At 40.7% G+C, this 26,018-nt stretch overlaps 1 protein-coding gene across 1 annotated transcript in view; it reads left to right on the top strand.

The window, feature by feature from the left end:
• Window positions 1-22,267, top strand: part of MTHFD1L (methylenetetrahydrofolate dehydrogenase (NADP+ dependent) 1 like) — a 290,546-nt gene extending 268,279 nt beyond the window's left edge. The window contains exons 29-30 of the transcript XR_009702806.1: window positions 9,240-9,345; window positions 22,249-22,267. The gene's annotated coding sequence lies outside the window, so the exon portion shown is untranslated. The remainder of the gene's footprint in view (window positions 1-9,239; window positions 9,346-22,248) is intronic.
• The last annotated feature ends 3,751 nt before the right edge of the window (window positions 22,268-26,018 follow it).

Below are 26,018 nucleotides of genomic sequence, written 5' to 3'. Positions count from 1 at the left end.
AGAGCTTTACTCGCTTTTCCATGACCTTCCAGCCCATGGGAAGTAAAGCCAGGATTCTAAAACTGAACTGTCTGATTTCAAAGCCTGGGCAAGACTGTGGTCCTGGCTTCATGCTGGGTGGTGTCTCTGAGGAATTATTAAGCTGCATAACACCTAGCTTTTGATTTCCTGTTACAAATCCTCCTCTCCTTACCATATATAGATTAATGATCATCAAGATATAATGTAAAAGCACAATCCAAGGAGCTGGGGATGCAAAGAAGAGTTTAATACAACTTTTGCCCATCGGGAGCTCACAAACTACCTGGGGAAAGGGTACCCAAATATGAAGCAATAAACAACAACCTAAGGGTGGGATTGAGCTGAGCAACCAGTGAGCAGGAAAAACTCAGAGGACATGACAGAGGCTCGAGTTACCAGTAACCCCCCGGTGTCCATTTCCCCTTCCTTTGTAAGACAACTCCTGCCCCCTGCTAGCCGGGGGAATACAGCCGTTCAGAATATATACTACATTTCCCAGCCTGTCTCACAACTTAGTGTGACTAAATTCTGTCCAATGGGATGAAAGCAGAAATGACAGGTGCAACCTCTGACAGGGAGTCTTAAAGAGAAAAACAACATCCCTCCTCTTCCCTGCGTGTTGGCGCTTCGGCAGCCATCTTGAGTCATGAGGCAGGTTTGGGAAGAAGTCACTGATGGCAGAGCTACAAGGTGGGAGAAGCAGAGATCTGACTCCCTGTAGCACAGCCCCTACTCCAGACTGCCAACCTTCCCTCCTTCATGTGAAAGAGAAGTAAACGGCTATCTAATTTAAGCCGTTGTTATTTGGGGCTTTTGTCATCACAGGCAAATTTAATTCTAACTGCTAAAAGAGCACAGTTCTGCGACCACCGTCACCACAACCCCCCAGATTCTACTACATGACCTTCGGCAGATCACTTAACCTTTCCCAGGTGGCTGGAGAATCCAAAGAGATAAACCAGTGAGAGAGCAGGAGAAAGCACTTGGGGGTTTTAGATGGTCTGTTGTGACACAGTGTGGCTGGAGGGAGGGGTGAGAAAATTTAAAAAGCTATACGCACAACACTCATCAACTCACAATTTTCCTGAAGTGCTTGAAGAATAGCATGTGTGTGGGGTGGGGGGAGGAATTGGGAGATTGGGATTGACACGTACACTATTGATACTATGTATAAAATAGATAACTAATGAGAACTTACTGTATAGCACAGGGAACTTAATGCACTGTTGTGACCTAAATGGGAAGGAAATTCAAAAAAGAGGGGATATATGTATATGTATAGCTGATTCATTTTGCTGTACAGTAGAAACTAACACAACATTGGGCTTCCCTGGTGTCACAGTGGTTAAGAATCCACCTGCCAATGCAGGAGACACGGGTCTGGGAAGATCCCACATGCCACGGAGCAACTAAGCCCGTGCGCCACAACTACTGAGCCTGTGCTCTAGAGCCCGCGAGCCACAACTACTGAAGCCCGTGTGCCTATAGCCCGTGCTCTGCAACAGGAGAAGCCACCACAGTGAGCCTGCACACCGCAATGAAGACCCAACGCAGCCAAAAATAAAAATAAAAATAAATAAATTTTTTTAAAAAAGAAACTAGAGGGCTTCCCTGGTGGCGCAGTGGTTGAGAATCTGCCTGCCGATGCAGGGGACGTGGGTTCGAGCCCTGGTCTGGGAAGATCCCACATGCCGCGGAGCAACTAGGCCTGTGAGCCACGATTACTGAGCCTGTGCGTCTGGAGCCTGTGCTCCGCAACAAGAGAGGCCGCGACAGTGAGAGGCCCGCGCACCACGATGAAGAGTGGCCCCCGCTTGCCACAACTGGAGAAAGTCCTCACACAGAAACGAAGACCCAACACAGCCATAAATAAATAAATACATACATAAATAAAAAATAATAATAATAAAAATAAGAAAAGAAAAGAAACTAACACAACATTGTAAAGCAACTATACTCCAATAAAAATTAATTAAAAAAGAAAGACTAGTACATGTAGAGCAATGTCTACAATTGTGTAGCACAAACTTTAAGTTCTTGGAGAATTCAAAGGAGAAAAATGCTGTGAGCTGGGGTAAATGATTAAGGGTTTGATGAGGGAGATGAGGTATGAGCTGGGCGTTAGGAATGAGTCCAATTTAGTTTGTAAGTCTTGACTCTTTTAGCTACAAGTTATAGAAACTCAATTAGACCCTGCTTTTAAAAAAAGTGGGCAGGGTGAGGGTTGGTGGTTGGCTCATATAATTAAAGAGGCAAGAAGTAAGCGCCAGGAAGGCTGGATCAAGACCAGTTGATGTCATTAGGATGTATTCTAGGGCAGAGAAGAGGAATAGCAAAGATGTGAAGTCTGAAATGAGTGAGACAGGATGGGTTGCATGGAAGAGAGAAGTCCTATATGCAAGAAATGTGCTTCAGAGTGCCCCCTTCTACTTCATTGTATTAATTTGTTAGGGCTGCCATAACAAAGACTTAAATAACAGAAATTGATTTTCTCACAGTTCTGGAGGCTGCAAGTCCAAGATCAAGGTTCTGGCACTGTTGGCTTCCTCTGCGGCTCTCTCTTTGGCTTGGAGGTGGCTGTCCTCTTGCTGCCTTTTCACATGGCCATCCCTCTGTTCACTGATCCCCACTGTATTGAAGCCTGATCCCCGCCATGATGGTATTTGAAGATGGGGCCTTTGAGAGGTGATTTATTCTGCCCTCATGAATGGGATTATTGCCCTAATAAGAGAGACCCCAGAGAGCACCTTTTACCCCATCTGTCAGGTGAGGACATAGCAAGAAGATGGCCATCTCTGAACCAGAAAGCAGACTCTCACTAGACACCAAATCTGCTGACACCTTGATCTTTGACTTCCCAGCCTCCAGAACTGTGAGATATAAATTTCTATTGTTTATAAGCCCCTCAGTCTGTGGGAGCCTATTATAGCAGCCAGAACAGGCTAAGACAGGCCAGTGTATGGCTAAAACCAAGCAAACGAACAAAAGAATCCAACCAAGAGACTCACAAATCTAGGTGCACTTGCACAAATGCTTTGCAACTAGTTGGTTACCTGTGGGGAAGGACACTGACTCCAAGTCTTACTGGGAAATGCCAAGATGTATAGAGCAGGATGGGATGGAAGACCCAGCACCTAATACAGTGTTCTGTCCGGAGTAGACACACAGGAAGCAATGGCTAGACTGAACTTACAAAAAAGAACAGGAAGAGGAAGAGAGAACATCTTTGGTGTTGGTGAGTTGCCTTTATTCTAACAACAGCCATAGGGTAAAAACCCTTAACATCTAGGGCAGTGGGATGGAAGAGGAGGGGCAAAAGCCACCTACACTTGAATTCAGAAGCTCTCGAAGCCCTAAGCATGAAATAAGATATCTCCAGAATGTATCCAGAGAGGAGGGGACGTGGGAGGAGAAGAAGGCAACAGATTACATTCCTTGATCATCAATCAAGAGTAGATTCTCCCGCAGGCCTCATCTATGTACCTATTATCTCCCCATCGTATTTACTTTTTTCTTGGTACTTATCACTATATGAAATTATCTTATATAATTGTTCAATTACTTTTTTATAGTCTACCGTCACCACCTCCAGAATATAAGCTCTAAAACAGAAGGACCTCCTCATGGTCCTTGCTGTGTTTTCAGTACCCAGGACAGTACCTAGCACATACTAGGTGCTCAAAAAACACTGTTGAATGAATAAAGGAGAAAGAGCAAAGGATATTAGGGAGTTTAATAAAATAAAAGTGATTACACCCAAGTAATTAATAACTCCATAGGTAGCTTGACAATCCAGAATGCTTCATTCCATAAAGATTATGCATAATCAACATATTTTTGGTCAGAAAAATCTGTGGTAGGTCACGAAAAATCAGCTTTAGTTGTTTCCCTGTTCTGTTGCAATATCAATAGTAAAAATATAACCTCTTAAGTGCCTGTACTAAGCTTTTAGTGTATATTATGTGCTAACCATGTCTTTTATTTTCTGTATTCCAATGCTTTGACATCTGGGTCCTTGCTGATTCTGGAGGGACTGGACCTTCAGGCTTAGGCAGTTCCTGGAAGTAGTAAACAGCCTACTCATGAGTGTGCTTTTTAAATACAAACCAATCAATCCACAGCCCACACCCCAACACCCCTTTTATCAGACCCTCACATTCCAGGTCACTATCCATCTGCCCTAATCACCCCAGGTCCAGGTACCCAACACCTACAGCCAACCCCTGTGCCCCAGATCCCACTGAAATTATTCAAACTAACCATGCTGACCAAAGTAAGCTCATGTGCTTCATGAGATGCTTACCATGCCTCACCTTCCCACAGAAACCACAATATAGGCTCCTGCCCACTCTGGTCCTGACCAACCCTGGTGCTTCCGCATGTGGACCCTCCTGGTGCAGCATACCCCTTTCTCTTGGGAATTGTGAGTAAGAAATTATATATTCAGCGACAATCATCTCCTGATCTTTTGATCTTACTATACCTCAGATTTCCTGTGAATACACTATATTTTAAAAGCAATATACCAGTTAAGATTTGCTCAGTTGTAAGTAACAGAAAACCCAATTCAAATTGCCTTAAGCCATAAAGGAGATGTGCTGTAAGTTGAGAGTCAGGGCAGCCACCAGGGTTAGTTTATTTCAGTCTCTGAGGTTATCCTCGAGGACTCAGTGTCTTCCAATCTCTCACCTGCACTCTTCAGCAGCAACTTCATCCATCCACACCTAGGCCCACAGCCTTCCTAATTCAAGCAGAGGGAAAGGGACCAGGTCTCTTCTGGAAGCTGTCTCAGGAAAATGGGGCAGCTTCATCCCCAAGAGCCCCAGCAAACCTCTTTGGAAAATTGGAGCATGTGTCTATCCCTGTCCAAGAATGAGATTCTGTAGATGAGTTTGGACCTGAGCCTCTTGTCCTTCCTAGACTCAGGAGGGCTCTGCTTCCAGGAAGCACGAGAGCTGCATGGGGGAGGTGTGGACTCCTGAATGGGCCCTGAGCAGCACAGTTACAGGAAAAGGGAGTGACTTTGAGTGGCCCCATGATGTCCAATGCAGTAATAGGCTAGCAATAGAAGTATGAAAAATAAAGAAGGGGCTCAAGATGATATTCTGTGTTGGGGTCAGTTGTGGTTTAAGAAGAGGGGATAAAACCTCACACAGTTACTGTAGGTAACACATTGGCAAGTAAAACCTTCTACTCTTGGTGGCTTTCACTGCGATTAGGAGGAGACCACTTCTTATGAGATATGATTCTGATTTTGAGATGGCCGTATAAAGAAAAAAGTCATTAAATTTATATTTTTCATTTCATTCTTACATTTGCCTGTCTTATCTTTTAAGGTTGTAAACTTGATGAGAAAAGAGGCTGTATGTTTTATAGCACAGTGATATTTAAAATGTCAAGAAGCAAAAAACTTAAGGGTACCGTTTAGCCTGAGAATTTTAATGCCTGTTCAGTGCTTTTCTTCAACAGTTTCTCTCATTTCACACATACGCACAGATATTACTGCCCCCGCCTGCCCTGCCCCCGGACACACACATTTAGTCCTGGGAAAGATGTGACATCAAAACAGAAGCACAATTCTTTATTAGAGCATCAGAGTAAAGAAGGCTAATCTAATTAGTGTCTAGTCTGGAAGGAATGAAAAAAAAAAAAGCATCTGTAATGTATAATAGAAAGGTTATTTGTGATCTGCTTCTTGAAAAAATGTCTGCCTGATTTGTGTCTTTCTGCGGCTCTCAACAATGGAGGTTTGCTCCGGTCTCTGCAACAGACACATTTCCAATCACCAGGCTTCTGTGGATTTATGCTCTCTTCCTGATGTAAACAGCAACTCCCAGAAAGCAATGGCTTTCAGCATTGCGAGCTGGAGGGTTTGTCAGACCTTCTGCAAGCGTATATCATATTTATCACCAAATTAAAGATAATGGTGAGCAAAGAAGAAAAATTCACAAATTATGCTACTGATGAGCCCAACTACAATTATTTTTAATACATGCATTTTGCCTTGATTTTTGCATCTGGGGAAAGTAATATATGGTATGAAAACAAGACTAGCAAGCAACATTTCATGTGTTCCTCTTAACAAAGCGAAATGAGAAAATGGATATGAAAGCACTTTGTAAGTCCTAACGCACATGCAGATGTGAGTTACTGTTATCGATTTCATTATCAGCTAAGCTTTACTTAAAGGATAAAAGCTAAGAAAAGAACTACATAAGGTACTTTACTGGAAGGAATTCTAAATGCATTTGAATGATCTATTTTACTTTCTAGGTATTTTAACACGTTCTGATGGAAAAATCCCACCCTAATGAATGCTTTCACAGTTCAAAAAGTGGTCTGCTTTCAATCCGATTCTTTACATGGGCAAAAGACATCAACAGGCATTTCATGAAAGAAGTCATGCAAATGGCCGATAGACATATGAAAAGTGATCATGATTAATCACCAAGGAAATGCAAATTAAACCCACATTTATTTACTGCTCCATGCCCAACAGAATGGTGGACATTGATAAATGCTACCGAGACTAAGAATTGGCAGGGCTGTGGAGCAACTGGCTTCTCACGCACTGCCGGAGTGTAAATTTGTACCTTTTGAAAAACTATCGGCACTATCTACTCTGTGGAATTTATGCACACCTTATGACCCAACACTCTCAGGTCTCTACTTCCAGTAGGCAGAATAAGGACCATTCCCCTCCCCCAAAGATGTCTCCGTCCTAATCTTGGGAACCCATGACTATGTTACCTTACGCGGTAAAAGGTAAATTGCAGATGTGATTAAGGTAACAGACCTTGAGATGGGAAGATTATCCTAAATTAAACTGGTGGGACCAATATAATCATGTCAGTCCTTAAAAGCCAGAAACCTTTCCCACTGTGGTCAGAGAGAGATGCATGACAGAGACACAAAACAGGAAAAGGGTTAGAAGCCACCGCTGCCGGTTTTGAAGATGGAGAAGGAGTCATGAGCCATGGAAGGCAGAGGCCTCTTGAAGCTGGGAATGGCTCTCAGCTGAAAGCCAGCAAGAAAATGGGGGCCTCAGTCCTACAGCAGCAAGAAACAGCTCGGCCAACAGCCAGAATGAGCAAGATAATGGATCCCCACCTAGAGCCTGCGTAAAAGAAGGCAGTCCTGCTGACATCTTGATTTCAGCCTGGTGAGATCCATGCCAGACTTGTGACCTCCAGAGCTGAGAGATAATAAATGTGTGTTGTTTTATGCTGAGCACTTCGTGGTAATTTGTTGCAGCAGCAATAAAAACCGAATACAGTACCCAACAGAAAGGTGTATGTCTGTGCAGCAGAAAATATGTACTATGATATCCACATCAGTATGATTTGTAAGAGCCCCAAAGTGGAAAATCCCATGGGACATTAACAGGATAGATGGATGAACTGGCCTGGGCCTAAGTGGGGGCGTGGAACAGTGGAGACAGGATGGCGATGGGTCTCACAGCGGGAGGGGGTATGGAATATGGAGACAGACCGCGTGGTTCCATGGGTAGAAAGTTCAAGACCAGGCAGAACTATGTTCCCCTTACAGAGGTCAGAAGAGTGGTTGTCTTTGTCAGGGGAAAGGACTGAGATGAGGCACAAGGGGGCTTTGGGAGTGCTGGAACGTTCCATGTCTTGATCTGGGTGGTGTTTACAAGGTGTGTTTACTTAGATGATTGGCGAGCTTTGCTTCGTGCATTTTGTACTTCAGTTAAAAACTTCACATAGTAAGAAGTGGTCTGGTGGGATTAGTAAACGTTTAAAAAATTTACACTAAAGACCACTTTGTAATGGTTATCTTTTTTTCTCTTATTTACTTTTTGGCTTCCCTCTGATTTTTCATCACAGAATATTCCCCTTAGGCCAGGAGAGTAGAAAAATCCAGTGAAATGCCACTAAACATCATGACACACTTGAATGAATTTAAACACACACACTTTGGCACACTCCGCTTTGAGATTTCATTAATTTATTAATTATTTTTCCATTTCTTTATTTGAAGATCATCAGTTTCTTCTCCCTAGAAGCGAGTATTGCCATTTTCTTTTATTTCCTTTCAGAGATTTTTCTATCACATCGTGTGTGTGTGTAAATTTTTTTTTCCTTTTTTTCATGAATGGTGGCAATCTACACATAGGGGTCTGTCCTTGCTTTTCTCACACATGGAGCAACGTTATAATTTTTAATAGCTGAGTAGATATAGTTTGATCACTCATTTGACTAATTCCCTTATTGATGGACATGTAGGTTATTGACAGTCTTTTGCTATGATGAACAATGCTGCAATTAATATCTCTAAACACCCATTATTTTGCATAATCACAACTTACTTTTCAGTAATTTACTTCAAGTCCATAAGTATTGATTGATATTTATGGATTTGAAGCTATGGTGGATGTTAACATTTTTTTTTCTGTATTAAAAATGGACTATCTACTGAGAAGAATACTCTTATTTAATGAATTCACTCTTCCAATGATACTTCAGTGCCTAACTTTAGGTCAGACAAAGCCTAAGCAAGAAAATTAATATATATCTATAAAGGATGTATTTTTTAAATGATTTTTAGTTTCCTAGGGCTGCTATAACAAAGTACTGTGGACTGGGTAGCTTCAAACAACATAAATTTATCATCTGATAGTTCTGGAGGTTAGAAGTCCAAAATCAGAGTGTTGTCAGAGCCATGCTCTCTCCAAAGGCTCTAAGCACAAAGCTTGTTTTTTTGCTTCTTCCTGCTCCTGGTGGTGCTCAACGATCCCTGGCTTTACGTGGCTTATAGATACATCACTACAATCTCTGCCTCCATCTTCACATGGCTGTCTCCCTGTGTCCCTGTGTCTCACATGTCTATCTTCTTATAAGGACACCAGACATATTGGATTAAGGGCCCACCCTACTCCAATATAACCTCTTCTTAATTAATTATATTTGCAATGACCCTATTTCCAAATAAGGTCACATTCTGAAGTATTGGGGGTTAGAACTTTAACATATCTTTGTTGCGGGGTGAGGGAGCAAGTCACACATAATTCAACCTATATGATGGACTGAATGTTTGTGTTCCTCCAAAATTCATATGTTGAAATCCTAACCCCCAATGTGATGGCATGAGGAGTTAAGGTTTTTGGAAGGTAATAAAGTCAAGAGGGTGGAGCCCTCATGAATAGGATTACTGCCCTTATAAGATGAGAGCTTGTTTTCTCTCTCTGTCTTCACCAGGTGACGACACAGCAAGAAGATGGCCATCTGCAAGCCAGGAAATGGGCTCTCACCCGACACCAGATCTGCCAGCACATTGATCTTGGACTTCCCAGGCTCCAGAATTGTGAGAAATAAATATTTGTTGCTTAAGCTGTCCACTCTATAGTAATGTGTTATAGCAGCCTGAACTAAGAATCCATAACAAATGAAGTAGTTCATTTTATACTATTTGAACTTTTTACAATGTTCATGTACCTGTTTAAAAACAGCAGTGTAAGTAGTACATGATTTGGTACATAACTGAGGAAAAAAATGAATATTATATATAAGTGGTGTCAGCATTCAGCAAATATTTAGTAAGTGCCAGGCCTCGTTCTAGGCATTGGAGATACAACTCTAAAAAAGCAGGCAAAATTCTCTGCTCTCTTGGGTCTCCATGGGGAGACAGACAATAGACAAATAAGTAAAATGCATCTTATGTTTAGACAGTAATAAGCACTAAGAAAAAAAATAAAGTATGGAAGGAAAATGTAAAGTGTAAGGAGCTGAGTAAGAATCTTAGAGTGGGGACTTCCCTGGTTGTGCAGTGGTAAAGAATCCACCTTACAATGCAGGGGACACGGGTTTGACCCCTGGTCGGGGAACTAAGATCCCACATGCCGTGGGGCAACTAAGCCCACACTCCACAACTACTGAACCCGCACGCCTCAACTAGAGAGCCTGCATGCCGCAAACTACAGAGCCCACGTGCTCTGGAACCCACACGCCACAACTACAGAGTCCACATACCCTGGAGCCTGCACGCCACAACTAGAGAAGAGAAAACCCATACTCCACAACTAGAGAGAAGCCCGGGCACCACAACGAAGAGCCCGCACGCCGCAACAAAATATCCCGCATGCCTCAATGAAGATCCCGCGAGCCGCACCAGTCAGAATGGCCATCATCAAAAAATCTACAAACAATAAATGCTGGAGAGGGTGTGGAGAAAAGGGAACCCTCTTGCACTGTTGGTGGGAATTAAATTGATACAGCCACTATGGAGAACAGTATGGAGGTTCCTTAAAAAACTAAAAAGAGAACTACCATATGACCCAGCAATCCCACTACTGGGCATATACCCTGAGAAAACCATAATTCAAAAGGACACATGTACCCCAATGTTCATTGCAACTCTATTTACAATAGCCAGGACATGGAAGCAACCTAAGTGTCCATCGACAGATGAATGGATAAAGAAGATGCGGCACATATATACAATGGAATATTACTCAGCCATAAAAAGAAACGAAATTGAGTTATTTGTAGTGAGGTGGATGGACCTAGAGTCTGTCATACAGAGTGAAGTAAGTCAGAAAGAGAAAAACAAATACCGTATGCTAACACATACATATGGAATCTAAAAAAAAAAAAAAAAGGTCATGAAGAACCTAGTGGCAAGACGGGAATAAAGACACAGACCTACTAGAGAATGGACTTGAGGATACGGGGAGGGGGAAGGGTAAGGTGGGACAAAGTGAGAGAGTGACATGGACATATATACACTACCAAACGTAAAATAGATAGCTAGTGGGAAGCAGCCGCATAGCACAGGGAAATCAGCTCGGTGCTTTGTGACCAGCTAGAAGGGGGGGATAGGGAGGGTGGGAGGGAGGGAGACGCAAAAGGGAAGAGATATGGGGACATATGTATATGTATAACTGATTCACTTTGTTATAAAGCAGAAACTAACACACCATTGTAAAGCAATTATACTCCAATAAAGATGTTTAAAAAAAAAAAAAAATCCCGTGTGCTGCAACTAAGACCCAATGCAGCCAAAAATAAATTAAATAAATAAATAAATAATGAATAAATCTTTAAAAAAAAGAACTTTAGAGTGGCTGGTCTGTTTGAGGAAGAACATGGGGCCAAGAGGCGGCAGGATGGACATGGTGAGGCCATGGGCAACAGCAATGTCCCAGGAATAACGAAAGCCTGTCATACTGAAGGCATAGAAGGAGGACTTGATTTTACTCTGAGTGATGTGGGAGCCCTTGGCCGGTTCCAGTAGAGGAGTGGCTCCATCTGACATAGTTTTCAATATGGCTGCTTTGTTGAGAACAAGCTGAGGGGGGTCAAGGTTAGAACCAGAGAGACCAGTTGGGAATTTACAGCAAGAATCCAAGTGAGAGATGATATGGTTTGGACTGGGTTTGGGGTCGTGGGGTGGGGAGGTGTGGTCACGTTCTGACTATATACAGAAAGTAGAACCAACAGTATTTGTTGTCAGACAAGATTCAGGATGCAAGGGTGACCCTAAGACTTTTGATCTGAGCAATTGAAAGAGATAGAGTTGTCATTAACTGAAATGGGGACACGACAGGGGGAGCAGAGTTAAGGGAGAATCCAGAGTACAGTTTTGGATATATTAAGCTTGAGACGACTATTAAACATCCAAGTGAAGGTAATGAGAAGGCAAGCATGAGTCCGGAATTCAGGGTAGCCGGTCAGACTAGAGATACACACTTCGGAGTCATTACCATATGAAGGGTATTTAAAGCCACAGACTGTTGAAATCACGTAGGAAGTGAGTACAGATTAAAAAAAGAAAATGAGGGACTTCCCTGGTGGTCCAGTGGTTAAGACTCCACGCTTCCATTGCAGAGGGCACGGGTTCGATCCCTGCTTGGAGAACTAGGATCCCGCGGTGCATAAAAAAAGAAAAAGAATCTGGTTTCTGAGTCTGAGAAACTCATGGCACATCCAGGTAGAGACTGAAAATACTACAAGAGCAATCTGCCTGAAAATACAGATTTGGAAGATGTCAGCAAATAGTAGCTAAAACATGGAAGTGAACACTTAAAAATGCCAAGGTTAACACGGTGGGAATGGAGCCAGGAAGTGCAGATTTGGGAGTGGACCAAAGAGGAGGGGAGACGAGGGGCAGGAGAAAGGGGCATCACAGAGGCAGGGGAGGAGAAAGCTTCAAGAAGGAGAAAAGTATAATTCCTTAGAAAGGTAAGTGGGATGCATACTGAACAGTGGACCACTGCCTTTGGTACTTAGGAGGTTTTGTTGACTTTAGAAGTCAGATTGCAATGGATGGAGGAATGGATCGGAAATAAGCAGGGTAATATTATCTGAAAGGAAAATAAACTCCATCTTCTGGCTTAATAATACGTTTCAGGTTGATAAATCACGGTGCTGGCCTCTTTTCTCCTCCTGCTGTTTTGAGATGTCTGGGCCCTCATTTAGTGCTTCCTTTTGGAGGACACTGGCCTTCCAGGTCTGTCTGGCAAGCACAGCACTGATACTGATCTCTGCTCCTGAAATGCCCTTGTCCTTCAACAGGTTCAAACACTACTCATGGCTCAGATCCCGGCTAATCTTCTCTGAAAGTCTTCCCCGGTCTTCCCAGCTGCAAATTATCTTTTCTTCCTCAGAATTTCTACAATATTTATCTGTACATCTCTTACAGTACACTTTGCTTTAAACCTTTATTCCTCTTACTATAATTATTGGGGTTTTTTTGGTCTTTTTTTCTCTACTAGACAAAAAGCATCAGACAGGATCCACGGCTGATTCACCTTGATATTCCCAATGATATCATATTTCTTCATATTGACACTACATGTTCATATTTAACACATGCTGGCTGTTCAATAAATATTTGTTTAGTATATTAATAAAGGGAGACTAACTGGACACAACAGAATAACATATAATGGAGTCCAACAATCTGACACAATGTGCATATCTTTAAACACTCTTTGTATTTGCAGATGAAAAAAGGATTTTTTTTTCAAAAAGTCAGCAGAAGCACAGAGTTAAAAGCCAAATATCTAACCCAATTCAAAGCATCCAAAATCCAGGAAGGTAAATGTCAGCCAAGGGTGGAATTGCTATAGTAAATCGTGTTATGGACTGAATCGTGTCCCCTCAAAATTCATATGTTGAAACCATAACCCCGGGTACCTTGGAAAGTGACTATATTTGGAGATAGAGATTTTAAAGTGGTGATTGAGTTAAAATGAGGCAGTTAGGGTGGGCCCTAATACAGTCTAAGTGGTGCCGGTATAAGAGCAGATTAGACACAGAGACACCAAGGATGTGTGCGCACAGAGCAAAGACCATATGAGGACCAGTAAGAAGGCGGCCATGTACAAGTGAGAGGTCTCAGAAGGAATCCAATCTTCTGACACCTTGATCTTGGACACCTGGCCTCCAGAACCATGAGAAAATAAATATGTGTTGTTTAAGCAACACAGTCTATGATATTTTGTTATGTCAGCCTGAGCAGACTAATACACCTTGGTAGGAAAATGCCACGTTGCATGGAAAGAAGGGACGGCTTTGCAGTGGGACAGACCAAGACTTAGTCTATTACTTTCTATGTGATTTGGGGCAAGTAACTTTGCCTCTCTAAACCACTTCTCATATCGCTACACTGGAGACAATAATTCCTCTGTGGTTGTTATTAGGAATATGTGTAATATATATCTAGTACTTGAAACAGAAAGAACACTCAAGAAAGTATAGCTCTTTTTTTTTTTCAACATTTTTTTATTGAAGTATAGCTGATTTACAATGCTGTGGGACTTCTCTGGTGGCACAGTGGTTGAGACTCCACGGTCCTAATGCAGGGGGCCCAGGTTTGATCCCTGGTCAGGGAACTAGATCCCACATGCATGGTGCAACTAAGGTTTCGCATGCCAAAACTAAGGAGCCCACCAGCCGCAACTAAGACCCAGCACAACCAAATAAATAAATATTAAAAAAAAAAACAATGTTGTGTAAATTTCTGCTGTACAGCAAAGCAATTCAGTTATACATACATATATACATTCTATATAAATTCTTTTCCATTATGGTTTATCATAAGATATTGAATATAGTTCCCTGTGCTATACAGTAGGACCTTGTTGTTTATCCCTTCCATATATAATAGCTTACATCTTCTAACCCCAGCCTCCCACTCCATCCCTCCCCCAACCCTCTCCCCCTTGGCAACCACAAGTCTCTTTTCTATGTCAGTGAGTCTGTTTCTGTTTCATAGATAGGTTCATTTGTGTCATATTTTTTTTATTTATTTATTTATTTATTTATTGCCATGCCTCACGGCTTACAGGATCTTAGTTCCCCGATCAGGGATCAAACCCAGGCCCTCGGCAGTGAAAGTGCAGAGTCCTAACCACTGGACTGCCAGGGAATTCCCTGTGTCATATTTTAGATTCCACATATATGTGATATCATATGGTATTTGTCCAGAAAGGATAACTCTTAATTGTCACGAGATGGAATATTTCATAAACATTAAAATGATCATTCTGGGGCTTCCCTGGTGGTGCAGTGGTTAAGAATCTGCCTACCAATGCAAGGGACACAGGTTCGAGCCCTGGCCCAGGAAGATCCCACATGCCACGGAGCAACTAAGCCTGTGCTCCACAACTACTGAGCCTGAGCTCTAGAGCCCGCGAGCCACACTACTGAGCCCACGTGCCACAACTACTGAAGCCTGCACGCCTAGAGCCCACGCTCCGCAACAAGAGAAGATGCGGCAATGAGAATCCCACACACCGCAACGAAGAGTAGCCCCCGCTCGCCGCAACTGGAGAAAGCCTGCGCACAGCAATGAAGACCTAACACAGCCAAAAGTAAATAAATAAATTTATTTTAAAAAATATGATCACTCTGAATACTGTGTAGCAATATGCCTTCTTATATTAAATATTATATTTTTACTGATTATTATTAATATATAATTTAAGACATTTAAGTACCAAATATAACAATATTTTAAATATATTAAAAATTAATAATACACTATTAAATAAAAGAAAGCAAAATAAAAATTATGCGAAACTGCTAATTACAACTGTATAAAAATTATGCCTACTTGTTGACAAGATTGAAAGGTAATGTGTAAGTGAAAATATAATTTTTAATGTTGAATCAGGACTCTTTGTTATGGGGGAAAAAACTGAACTTGAGATAACTTAGGCCAAAACTGAAATTTACTTGCTCCCAGATCCCAAGGAATGATTGAGCAATGCAGCTGTAGAAGAACAAGGATCCAACTGGCCCACTGGAACAAATGAGACCAAGAGTTTCAACATCTTCAGGAGTCTTTTTCCATCCCTTGATTCTCTGTTGGCCTCACTCCTACTCACTACAATTGGCTCTGTCTACATGCAGAAAACATGGCTCCTCAAGTCACACTTAACTTCTGCCTCTAAAGAGGGACTCCCTATCTTCCCTAGTCTCTAACAGGGCTGTTGTTCAGCCAGCATGCACTGGTTATGGATATTGACGATCATCCCTGGAATCAGTTTCAGATATCCCAGGGAAGGGACTCATTGGTATTACCTTTCATTCAATCAACCATAGGCAGGGGGCCAGGTCACAAAAGAGCATGGCTGCTCCCACGAGCATCATAGGTTTGAAGTGACGAAAGGAGCACTTCCCAAGAACAGGGGTTAGTACTGGGCAGATTCTGTTTTAATGTCTTCTATATGTGTAGTTATGGCTTTTATTTTCCAAAATGTTAAAATACAACAACTTTTAAGAGGAAAAGAAAAAATTGGGGGTACTCAAAATCATCTTTCTCAATTTTATTTCTACTCTGTCTTTGTTAGAATGCATTTCAGCATCTCTGTCCAATTCATGGTTAAATATGGTCACTATGTACTGGAAGTCCTTGCAGAAACAGAGGGCGACTGATGTCCAGCTTAGTGTCACTTTTAGCTCTGGCCTGGTTGAACATCAAAATAATTCTTTTGTGTGATAATAGAACAGGTTCATATATGATGTATCCAATTTCCTCCAGGATTTTCAGCATTTGGGTTAAATTTCATTCAACCTTATACCCACAATTTAATTTCCCCAAGGCAACAACCAGAAAAAAACAGGCCCTAACTTTGCCACACGGACATACCTAGGCATCCTCATCTTTTCCCTCAGCATCACAGATAAAATTTTTTAAAGATGAATTTGCATATAAATGCAAAAGTCTATTTTAAAGTCTTTGGTAAAGTCTTTTAGAAAGAGCTTCCAAATTCTTACTCTTGAATATTCCCTAGTAGCAGGAGATAATTTGACTGCTGAGATATTCACAGAAGAAATGAGAAAAAATGATTAATTTCCGGACATGTTTAATTTCATAGAATCTTAGGCTCCTAATTGAGTGGTTGATTTCCAGTTCTTCCAGGTGCAACCACACCATGGAGAAATGATTTTAAAAGATGAAGCATTAGTGAGAGCCTAACCAATTTTTCAGGCCAGCTCTCAAGATTCTCTCAATTTCCTATGTACCATTAAAGAGTAACACATGTCTAGCAGTCAGAATGCTCTGGTAGTGCACCTGGGGACAGAAATGACTGGACAACACAATAGGATCTGCCTAAGTGTCCAAACAGCAAGCAAACAAAAATGGAAATGGAAACTAGCTGAATAGAACAATCCTAGGGGAGCAGCCCTGACCCACAGTAAACCACTGCCATGGGGACAAAAGTCACAGAAATTTCCAAAGGGTGCTCAGGTCACATTTCCAGCAGAAACCCTTGAGCTCTCTGTGGTTTGCTTCCTTCCCTGGCTCATGGTGTTTGCGATGGCACCACATTCCCAGACCCAAGGGTCTTCTGCCCATCCATAGGCCACAGTATGGCAGAGGAAACAACCTATTGCATATTGCTAGTTTTTTGTTTGTTTATTTTTTGTGGGTTTTTTTAGTTTTTGTTTGTTTGTTTATACTGCATGTTCTTATCAGTCATCAATTTTATATACATCAGTGTATACATGTCAATCCCAATCCCCCAATTCAGCACACCACCATCCCCACCCCACCACGGTTTTCCCCCCTTGGTGTCCATACGTTTGTTCTCTACATCTGTGTCTCAACTTCTGCCCTGCAAACCGGTTCATCTGTACCATTTTTCTAGGTTCCACATACATGCGTTAATATATGATATTTGTTTTTCTCTTTCTGACTTACTTCACTCTGTATGACAGTCTTTAGATCCATCCACGTCTCAACAAATGACTCAGTTTCGTTCCTTTTTGTGGCTGGGTACCTATTGCTAGTTTTAAATGAAGGCTATCTTAATAAACACACTAAGAAGCAGAAATTGGAAATCGGGTCCAGTCCAACCTGCCAGAGAAGTGGGACCATAAATGTAATAAAGATACATTGGGATACATCCCAATACATTGGGATCATTTTATAAACATTCGTTTAAAATTACATTTATAGAGAACTAATTCATATGATTCCCTCAACACTTGTTTTTTTTACACTGTCCCAGCACCTGTCTACTTCTCCTTGGGGAAAGGTGTCTTGATCTTTCATGAGATGAAAGCACATCCAGTATAGATTTCCAGTCAATACTCCAGAATGCTGCATGCCTCCACACTTCAGTTTCCTAAGTGTTTGGGAATTAAAGTCATTAATCTTTTTCTTTCTTTTTTTTTAAATCACAAGGGCCCTACTGGCATAGTGATTAGCAATTGTAGCCTACAAAAAAGAAAGAAAGAAAGAAAGAAAAGAAAAAAAGAATTCTAGCACAGCTGCAAGAAAACAGACAAGCAGAACAGCTGGGAAGACCTGGTCTATTTTTGTTTTCCATTTAGTTGGCAAAACAAAATTCCCTTTTGGAAAGAATTCCCCAACTCCCCCTCCCCAACTCCACTTCACTACATATTTCCTCACTTTTCCTATGTCTTTTATTTAATTTTGTAATGTTGCTGTCTTTTTAGTCGCTGGGCATTTCCTTGTTTTTATAATCCATTTAACAAATATCCATTGCATGCCTAGTACTGGTGAAGTACTGTGCTGGGCACCCTTCAGCCACACAAAGCTAAATTAAACGTGAGTACTGACATCAAAAAGTGTATTATCCTAGGACTTCCCTGGTGGCGCAGTGGTTAAGAATCCACCTGCCAGTGCAGGGGACATGGGTTTAATCCCTGGTCCGGGAAGATTCCACATCTCATGGAGCAACTAAGCCCATGCACCACAACTACTGAGCCTGTGCTCTAGAGCTTGCAAGCCACAGCTACTGAGCCCGCGTGCTGCAACTACTGAAGCCCATGCGCCTAGAGCCCGTGCTCTGCAACAAGACGAACCACCACAATGAGAAGCCCGCGCACCGCAACGAAGAGTAGCCCCTGCTCGCCGCAACTAGAGAAAGCCTGCGTGCAGCAGTGAAGACCCAACTCAGCCAAAGAAAAAATAAAATTAAATAAAATTAAATTTTAAAAAAAGTTTATTATCCTAGTAGAGCATATGACTGGTACATAAATAAGTATAAAAGGTGGTAAGGGACAAAAAATATATAAAGTGCCATGGAAACTAAGAAGGAGAGAGATTTCCTTCCAGCTTGAGGGTTCAGGGAAAGTTCACAGAGGAAGTGTGTGGATGAGAAACATCCACATGAGAACATGAGAAAAGGCGTGAAGGCATGACAATAATTTCCAAAGAACATGGAGGGATTGAGTTTGATGAGAAAAGCAGTTCTCAAGGTATGGTCCCCAGACCATCAGCATCAGCATTACCTGAGAACTTGTCAGACCTGTCAGTCTCCAAGACCCAGACCTACTCGATCAAAAACGCTGTGGTGAGGGAATTCCCTGGCAGTCCAGTAGTTAGGACTCTGCGCTTTCACTGTCGAGGGCCCGGGTTCGATCCTTGGTCAGAGAACTAGGATCCCACAAGACACACAGCATGGCTAAAAAAACAAAAAAATAAAGCCCCTGTGGTGGGACTCAGCAATCTGTGGTGTTACCGGCCCTGCAGGAGATTCTGATGCATATTTGAGTTTGAGAGTCACTAAATAAAGGTGGATGCACCTGGGGGTGCATGGGGTGGGAAATTAGCTTTAAAAGTAAGATTGGAAAAAATGGGACTACATCAAACTTAAAATCTTTTGTGCATCAAAGGATATAATCAATGGAGGGAAAAGGCAACCTCAGGAATGGGAGAAAATATTTGCAAATCATATATCTGATAAGGGTTAATATCCAGAATACATAAAGGATTCTGCAACTCAACAGCAACAAAAAATCAAACAATCTGATTAAAAAATGGGCAAAGAGCTTGAATAGACATTTTCCCAAAGGTGATATATAAATGACCAACAAGTATATGAAAAGATGGTTAACGTTAGTAATTATCTGAGAAGCACAGATCAAAATCACAATAAAATATTACCTCACACCCATTAGGATGACTATTATCAATTAAAAAGAGAGAGAGAGAGAGAGAAAATAACAAGTGTTGGTGAGGATGTGGAGAAATTGGAACACTTGTGCAGTATTCATGGGATTATAAAGTGGTGCCACCCCTATGGGAAATAGGATGGAGGGTCCTCAAAAAAATAAAAATAAATGTACTGCAGCATCCAGCAATCCCAGTTCTGAATGTATATCCAAAAGGATTGAAAACAGGATCTCAAAGACATTTTTGCACACTGTGTCCACAGCAGCACTACTCACAATAGCAAAGAGGTGGAAGCAACCCAAGTACCCATTGTTGGATGAATGAACAAACAAGATGTGGTATATACACACAATGGAATGTTATTCAGCTTTAAAAATCTAGGCTAACCTACCACATGCTACGACATGGATGAACCTTGAGGACACTATGCTAAATGAAATAAGCCAACAAAAAGATAAATATTGTATGATACCACTTATGTGAGGTATCTAAGGTAGTCAAATTCATAGAAACAGAATGTTAAATTATGGTTGCCGGAACAGGGGAGGAAAGGTTGTTATTGTTTAATGTGTATGGAGTCCCAGATTTGCAAAATGAAAATTTTCTGGAGATCTGTTTCACAACAACATAAATATATTTAACACTACTGAACTTTACACTTAAAATTGGTTAAGATGGTAAATTTTATGTGTTTTTCTTCATAAATTTTTTTTAAAAGGAAGTTTAGGATAATTGAGGGCTTGGAATTCTCCCTCCTTTTCCTACCTCTGGTCTATTATGAGTCCATTACCCCTTTCTTTTCTTGCCTTTGGTCCTGGGCTTTTCTTTGTGGGAAGTTTTGTTTTGTTTTGTTTTTTTCTTGTTACTACTAATTCAATCTTCTGTTTTGATTTTCTATGTCTTCTTGAATCAGTTTAGATAGTTTGTACTTTTCTAGAAATTTGTCCATTTCATATCGATTATCTGATTTACTGGTACACAATTGTTCAAAATACATATTTCCTTACAATTCTTTTTATTTCTGTAGGGCCTAGAATAATGTTTCTTCTATCATTTGTGCTTTTAGTAATTTGAGTTTTCCCTCTTCTTCTCTGTCAGTCAAGTTAAATTGTCAGTTTTGTTGATTTTTTTCAAAGACAAACTTTTGGTTTTGTTGATTTTCTCTATTTTTTTCTATTCTGTATTTCACTTATTTATATTATTATCTTTATTATAGCCTTTCTTCTGCTTTCTTTGGGTTTAGTTTGCTCTTCTTTTTCCAATGTCTTAAAGTGGAGGTTTAGATTATTGATTTGAAATTTTTTTCTTTGTTAATATAGGCATTTACAGCTATAAATTTCCCTCTAGTCAGTGTTTCAGCTGAATTCCATGAGTTTTGGTATGTTATGTTTTTATTTCCATTCATCTCAACGTATTTTCTAATTTCCCTTGTGATTTTTTTCTTTTATTCATTGCTAATTTAGGACTGTGTTGTTTAATTTCCACTTATTTGTGGGTGTCCCAAATTCCTTTTTGTTTTTGGTTTCTAATTTCATTCCATTGTAGTCAGAGAATATATTTTGTATGACTTCAGTCCTTTTAAATTTTTTAAGACTTGTTGAGACTTCCCTGGCGGTCCAGTGGCTAAGACTCCATGCTGCCACGGCAAGGGGCATGGGTTTGTTCCCTGGTCAGGGAACTAAGACCCTGCATGCTGCATGGTGCAGCCAAAAAAAAAAAAAACAAACTTATTTTATGGTCTAACATATGACCTATCCTGGAGACTGTTCCACGTACACCTGAGAAGAATGTACATTCTGTTGCTGTTGGTTGGAGTAGTTAGGTGGATTAATTTAACATCTGTCTGTTAGTTCTAAACAGTTTATAGTCTTGTTTATTCTTCTATTTTCTTTTTGATCTCCGGTATAGTTGTTCTATCTATTATTGAAAGTAGGGTACTGAAGTCTCCAACTATTATTGTTAAATTGTCTATTTCTCACTTCATTTCTGTCAGTTTTTGTTTCTTTTATTTGGGACTCTGTTGCTAAGTGCATATATGTCTATGTATAAGTTTGCCAGAGTTGGCATAAAAAATACCCCATACTGAGTGACTTAAACAATAGAAATTAATTTTTTAAGTTCTGGATCCTGGAAGTCCAAGATCAAAGTGCCACCAGGGCTGGTTTCTTCTGAAACGTCTCTCCTTGGCTTGCAGATGGCCATTCTCTTGCTGCTTCTTCACATGGTTGTCCTCTGCCCACCCTGGTGTCTCTCCATATGTCCTAATCTCCTCTTTTTATAAAGACACCAGTCAAATAAGATTAGAGTATACTCTAAAGGCCTTACTTTAACTTCATTATGCCTTTAAAGGCCTTATATCCAAATATATTCACACTCTGAGGTTCTGGGGGTTAGAGCTTCAAAATATAAAGTGCGGGGGGGGGGGACAATTTAGTCCATAACAGTTTACAATTGTTATAAGATATAACAATCTTATGAGAACAATTGTTCTTAAGAACAATCTTGGTGGATGTCATTCTTTGTCTCTATTAACAGTTTTTGTCTTAAAGTCTATTTTTATCTGGTATTAGTATAGCCACTCTAGCTCTTTTTTGGTTACTGTTTGTGTGGTTTATCTTTTTTTCAAACTTTTACTTTCAACCTACTTGTGTCTTTGAATCTGAACTGTGTCTCCTGTAGACAGCGAACAGTTGGATCATAGGGTTGTTTTTGTTTTTTTTCATCCATTCTGTCAATATTTGCCTTTTAATTTGAGTGTTTAATCCATTTATGTTTAATGTAATTACTGACAAAATAGGATTTATGCCTGTAATTTTGTCCTTTATTTTCTAGGTCTTACATCTTTTTGTTCCTCTATTCCTCCATGCTGCCATCCTGTGTATTAAATAATAATAATTAATAAAGTTATTTTCTAGTGTACCATTTCAATTCCCTAGCTGTTTCTTTTACTACCTTTTTTTTTAAGCTGCTTTCTTAGTGGTTGCCCTGGGGATTAAAATTAACATCCTAATTGATAACAACGTAGCTTAGATGAACAACAACTTAATTTCAATCATATACACAATCATATATAGACCTGTTCCTTCCCCTTCCTTTGTGCTGTTATCGTCATACAAGTTACACTTTTATACGATGTATACACACGTCTTGTGTGCCCATCCACACAGATTTATAATTATTGCTGCATGAAGTTCTCCTTTAAATCAGATAGGAGAAGAAAAGTGTGACAAACAAAAAATAAATTTGTACTGTGTTTTATATTTACCTATGTAGTTACCTTCACCAGTGCCCTTTATTTCTCCATGTGAATTCAAGTTACTGTCTAGTGTCTTTTCATTTCAACCTGGCTTTAGGGTTTTTTAAAGGACTCTCTTTAAGATTACCCTAGGGAGTTGAAATTGTACACTAGAACACAGGCCAGTTTTCTTATTACTTTTATGGAGAAGAGAATTTTCAGAGGTCCTTTCTCTGCCATTTTGGCTGACATCCTTTTTTCTTACATTTGGAACCTGGGTGAGAGATTTGTTCCCTCTGTATTCAGTGCTGTCCACATGGCCTGGGGCAATCCAGAAAACAGTGCTCAGGACAATGCTTGTAAGGCACACAATGCAGTGCTACTATCAGCTATTCAAATCCAAAAGGGTTTACCTAAAGGAAATGGGTGAAGGTTTTCCTTGGCTTTTATGCTGGAGGCAGTACCATGAGGCTTGTCCCATGTGAGGTCCTCAGCTCCTCTTTTCTCCTTTCTCTCTTCTTCCATCCAGTCTCTAAGATAAGACAGGATTGGTGCCCACCCATGTTGAATTAGTCATCATCTGGTCTGAACCAACTCAAGACCATGTTTCCTGCCCATATGGTGGCAAGAGCATCAGTTTTAGGGTCAAAAATAACTTGGTCTAAACCCAGCCATGCCACTCACTACATGTGTCCCAGGGAAGTCCCTTTAACATCATTGAGCCTCAGTTTACTTTTCTATAAAATGTGGGTAATAATATTTATTTTGGGAGTTCCTAAAAAGATTAAATGAAGCAATGAATGTATTTGAAGTGCCCAGTATTCTGCCATGCATATAGCTTGTGCTGGAGAATAATAATTATGTCTCAATATTATCTGGGAAAAGGACCTACTTTACAGCAAAGGGAACTGTACTCAATATCTTGTACTAACCTATGATGGAAAAGAATCTAAAATCTAAAAATATACACACACGCATATCTGAATCACTTTGCTGTACGAACACAACATTGTAAATAAACTATATTTCAATAAAAACAAACAAACAAAAATTATCCAGAAGGGTGATTTATATAGCTCTGTGTATAGTCTTTTCCTTTATTAAAACCCATCTTACTCCTCAAAAGTTTTTATTTATATCTAACAAAATTCCAGACTATATTTAACTCTTTTATTTTGGCCTAGATTGGAAAAAAAAAAAAAAAAGTAGCTGTGAGCTCTCGTTACCATGACGCTTCACAGCCTGTGTTAAAGCCATCTCTTGGCCATGTTGTCATTAATCCAGATGTCTTTGGTCAGCTTGCTTGCCTCTTAGTCCCTTTATTCCTCTTTTGATGATCCTTTGCCTGCTTTTTTCCTTCTCTGTCTTCCATCTCTTCCTATGTATATTAATTGATGTGTTTTGTAGGTCAATGTGTTATTAAGGTCAAGGTCTGTGTCTCTGGGACTTGGATTCAGCTGTCAGCCCTCAGCATCTAAGACAATTCGAGACCAAGTGGAAGCTGCACCCAGAGGCTGAGAGGATGCAAGAGAAACAAAGGCTGGATTTGATGGACAATTAGGACAGCTGGAGACAACAGAAACAGTTTCTTTAGACCTATTTTCCTGAGGTCAGAAAACCCGGGAAGTGGGGTAGGGTAAGGAGTGTTCAGGAATAACTATAAACACCAGCTTTGCACACACATAAAACATGGGTCAGGAAATGCTGGGCCTATTTCATTATTTTTCACAAAAGATTCCCTCAGACTTTTCAGTCTCTTTTGTTAACAGATGCTTGTCCTAAATTCTATTCATCCGCTCTTCCTTCGTTTGTTTCGTTTTCATTATCTCCTCTACCCGATGGATTATGCACTTAATTGCCATATTCCTTTTTCTTGCTGGTTCCTGCAGCATTTTTTTGACTGGTTACTCTTGTCCTCATTACAGATCTTTCAAGGTCATTTATTTGTTATAACAGAAAGAACGAGATTTGGAATCTGATGGTTCAGCCCCTGGGAGACGCACAAACTTGAACGAGTAATAATGGGCCTATTTCACAATTCTCTCCCCAAGTTGTCAGAAAGATGAGAAACTCTTATGCATATGCAAAAATTGAGACGTAGTAAGAACTCAAAAAATTATAGCTATTATTGCTGTTTTATAAAACTCATGCATTTAACTTGCCTATGATTTTTTATTGGGTGCCGTAGGGTTATTCGGCTATAAATAAGGACAACTAACCCCTAGTCAGTGAAGCCTGTTCTTGGAGTTGGTTTTTCAAGAATAAGGATGGGCTGGACTGAATCGTTCACACGCTCTGTTTCCTCATGACCAATGGCCGGCATTTGTGAGGATGGAGATTTAGACTGTGTCTGTGGCAAAGATCAGGGTGGGTAACTTTCAGTATCCCCAGGCTGTGCCACCAAACTATCCAGATACTCTAGGGTCTTACCCAACTTTACATTAAGAATCATCTGCAGAGTCATTTTCTGGGTTTTTTTGGTTTGTTTTTTTTAATACCTCATGCCCAGAGAGCCTATGATTTTGGTCTGTGGCAAGGCTCAGTTACCTGAATTTTTAAAAGCTCCTGATTGATTCTAGTTGCTTAGTCAGCTTCCCCAAATTAGGTAACTCAACAACCCCCACTCCCAGATGCTAGGTTTTCATCCCAACCTCCACTCAAACTTTACCCACATCCTTTGCTTTAGATGAACTGGTTATCTACTGCAGACTAGCATGCTCCTGATGCCGAAGAGTTAAACTGTCGTCCCTCCCCATCGATATTTGCAAAGTAAGTGGTTCCATCTGGAGGAGAGTGTTTTTCTCAAAGGAAAGATTTTGCATCAAGCTTTCAGCCACTTCCTCCTCCAGGAAACCATCCCTGATAGCCCAGGCTCAGCTCAGGGCCCTTCCTGCATACTTTGGAAATCTCCAGTACACATCTCCAGTTTAGCACTTGTCACAGTTATATTAAAATGACCCACTTACAGATCTGACTCTTTAGCATCAGTGACTGTGTTATTTTCACCTTTGTGCCTGTAGCACTAGCCCAGTGCCTGGGACGCGTGAGGTTCCCAGTTATCTGCCCTTTATTGAGCCTCTGCTATGTGCCATGTGCACATATTTTCATCCTTCCATGAAGGACTTTCATAGTGAGGTCAAACCTGGGCCTCTGACATGATTTGCATCATGCTCCTCTTTCTGAGTTCTCTAGTTTATAATCCCAATTATCTTCCAAACCAGAAATCTGGGCTTCATCCGGGACTTGTCTTCCTCACTCCAGCTCATATCCAATTAGTCATTCATGCCCTGTCCATTCTCCCTCCCAGAAATCTACCTGTCCCCTTTTATTCTGGCTTCATGGCCACTGTCTTAGTTTCCTGAAATTG

This window comes from Eubalaena glacialis, chromosome 12 (genome assembly GCF_028564815.1).
Source record: "Eubalaena glacialis isolate mEubGla1 chromosome 12, mEubGla1.1.hap2.+ XY, whole genome shotgun sequence".
Taxonomy (NCBI): domain Eukaryota; kingdom Metazoa; phylum Chordata; class Mammalia; order Artiodactyla; family Balaenidae; genus Eubalaena; species Eubalaena glacialis.
Note: the sequence above shows the minus strand (reverse complement) of the source record. Positions and strands in the feature narration are given on the sequence as shown.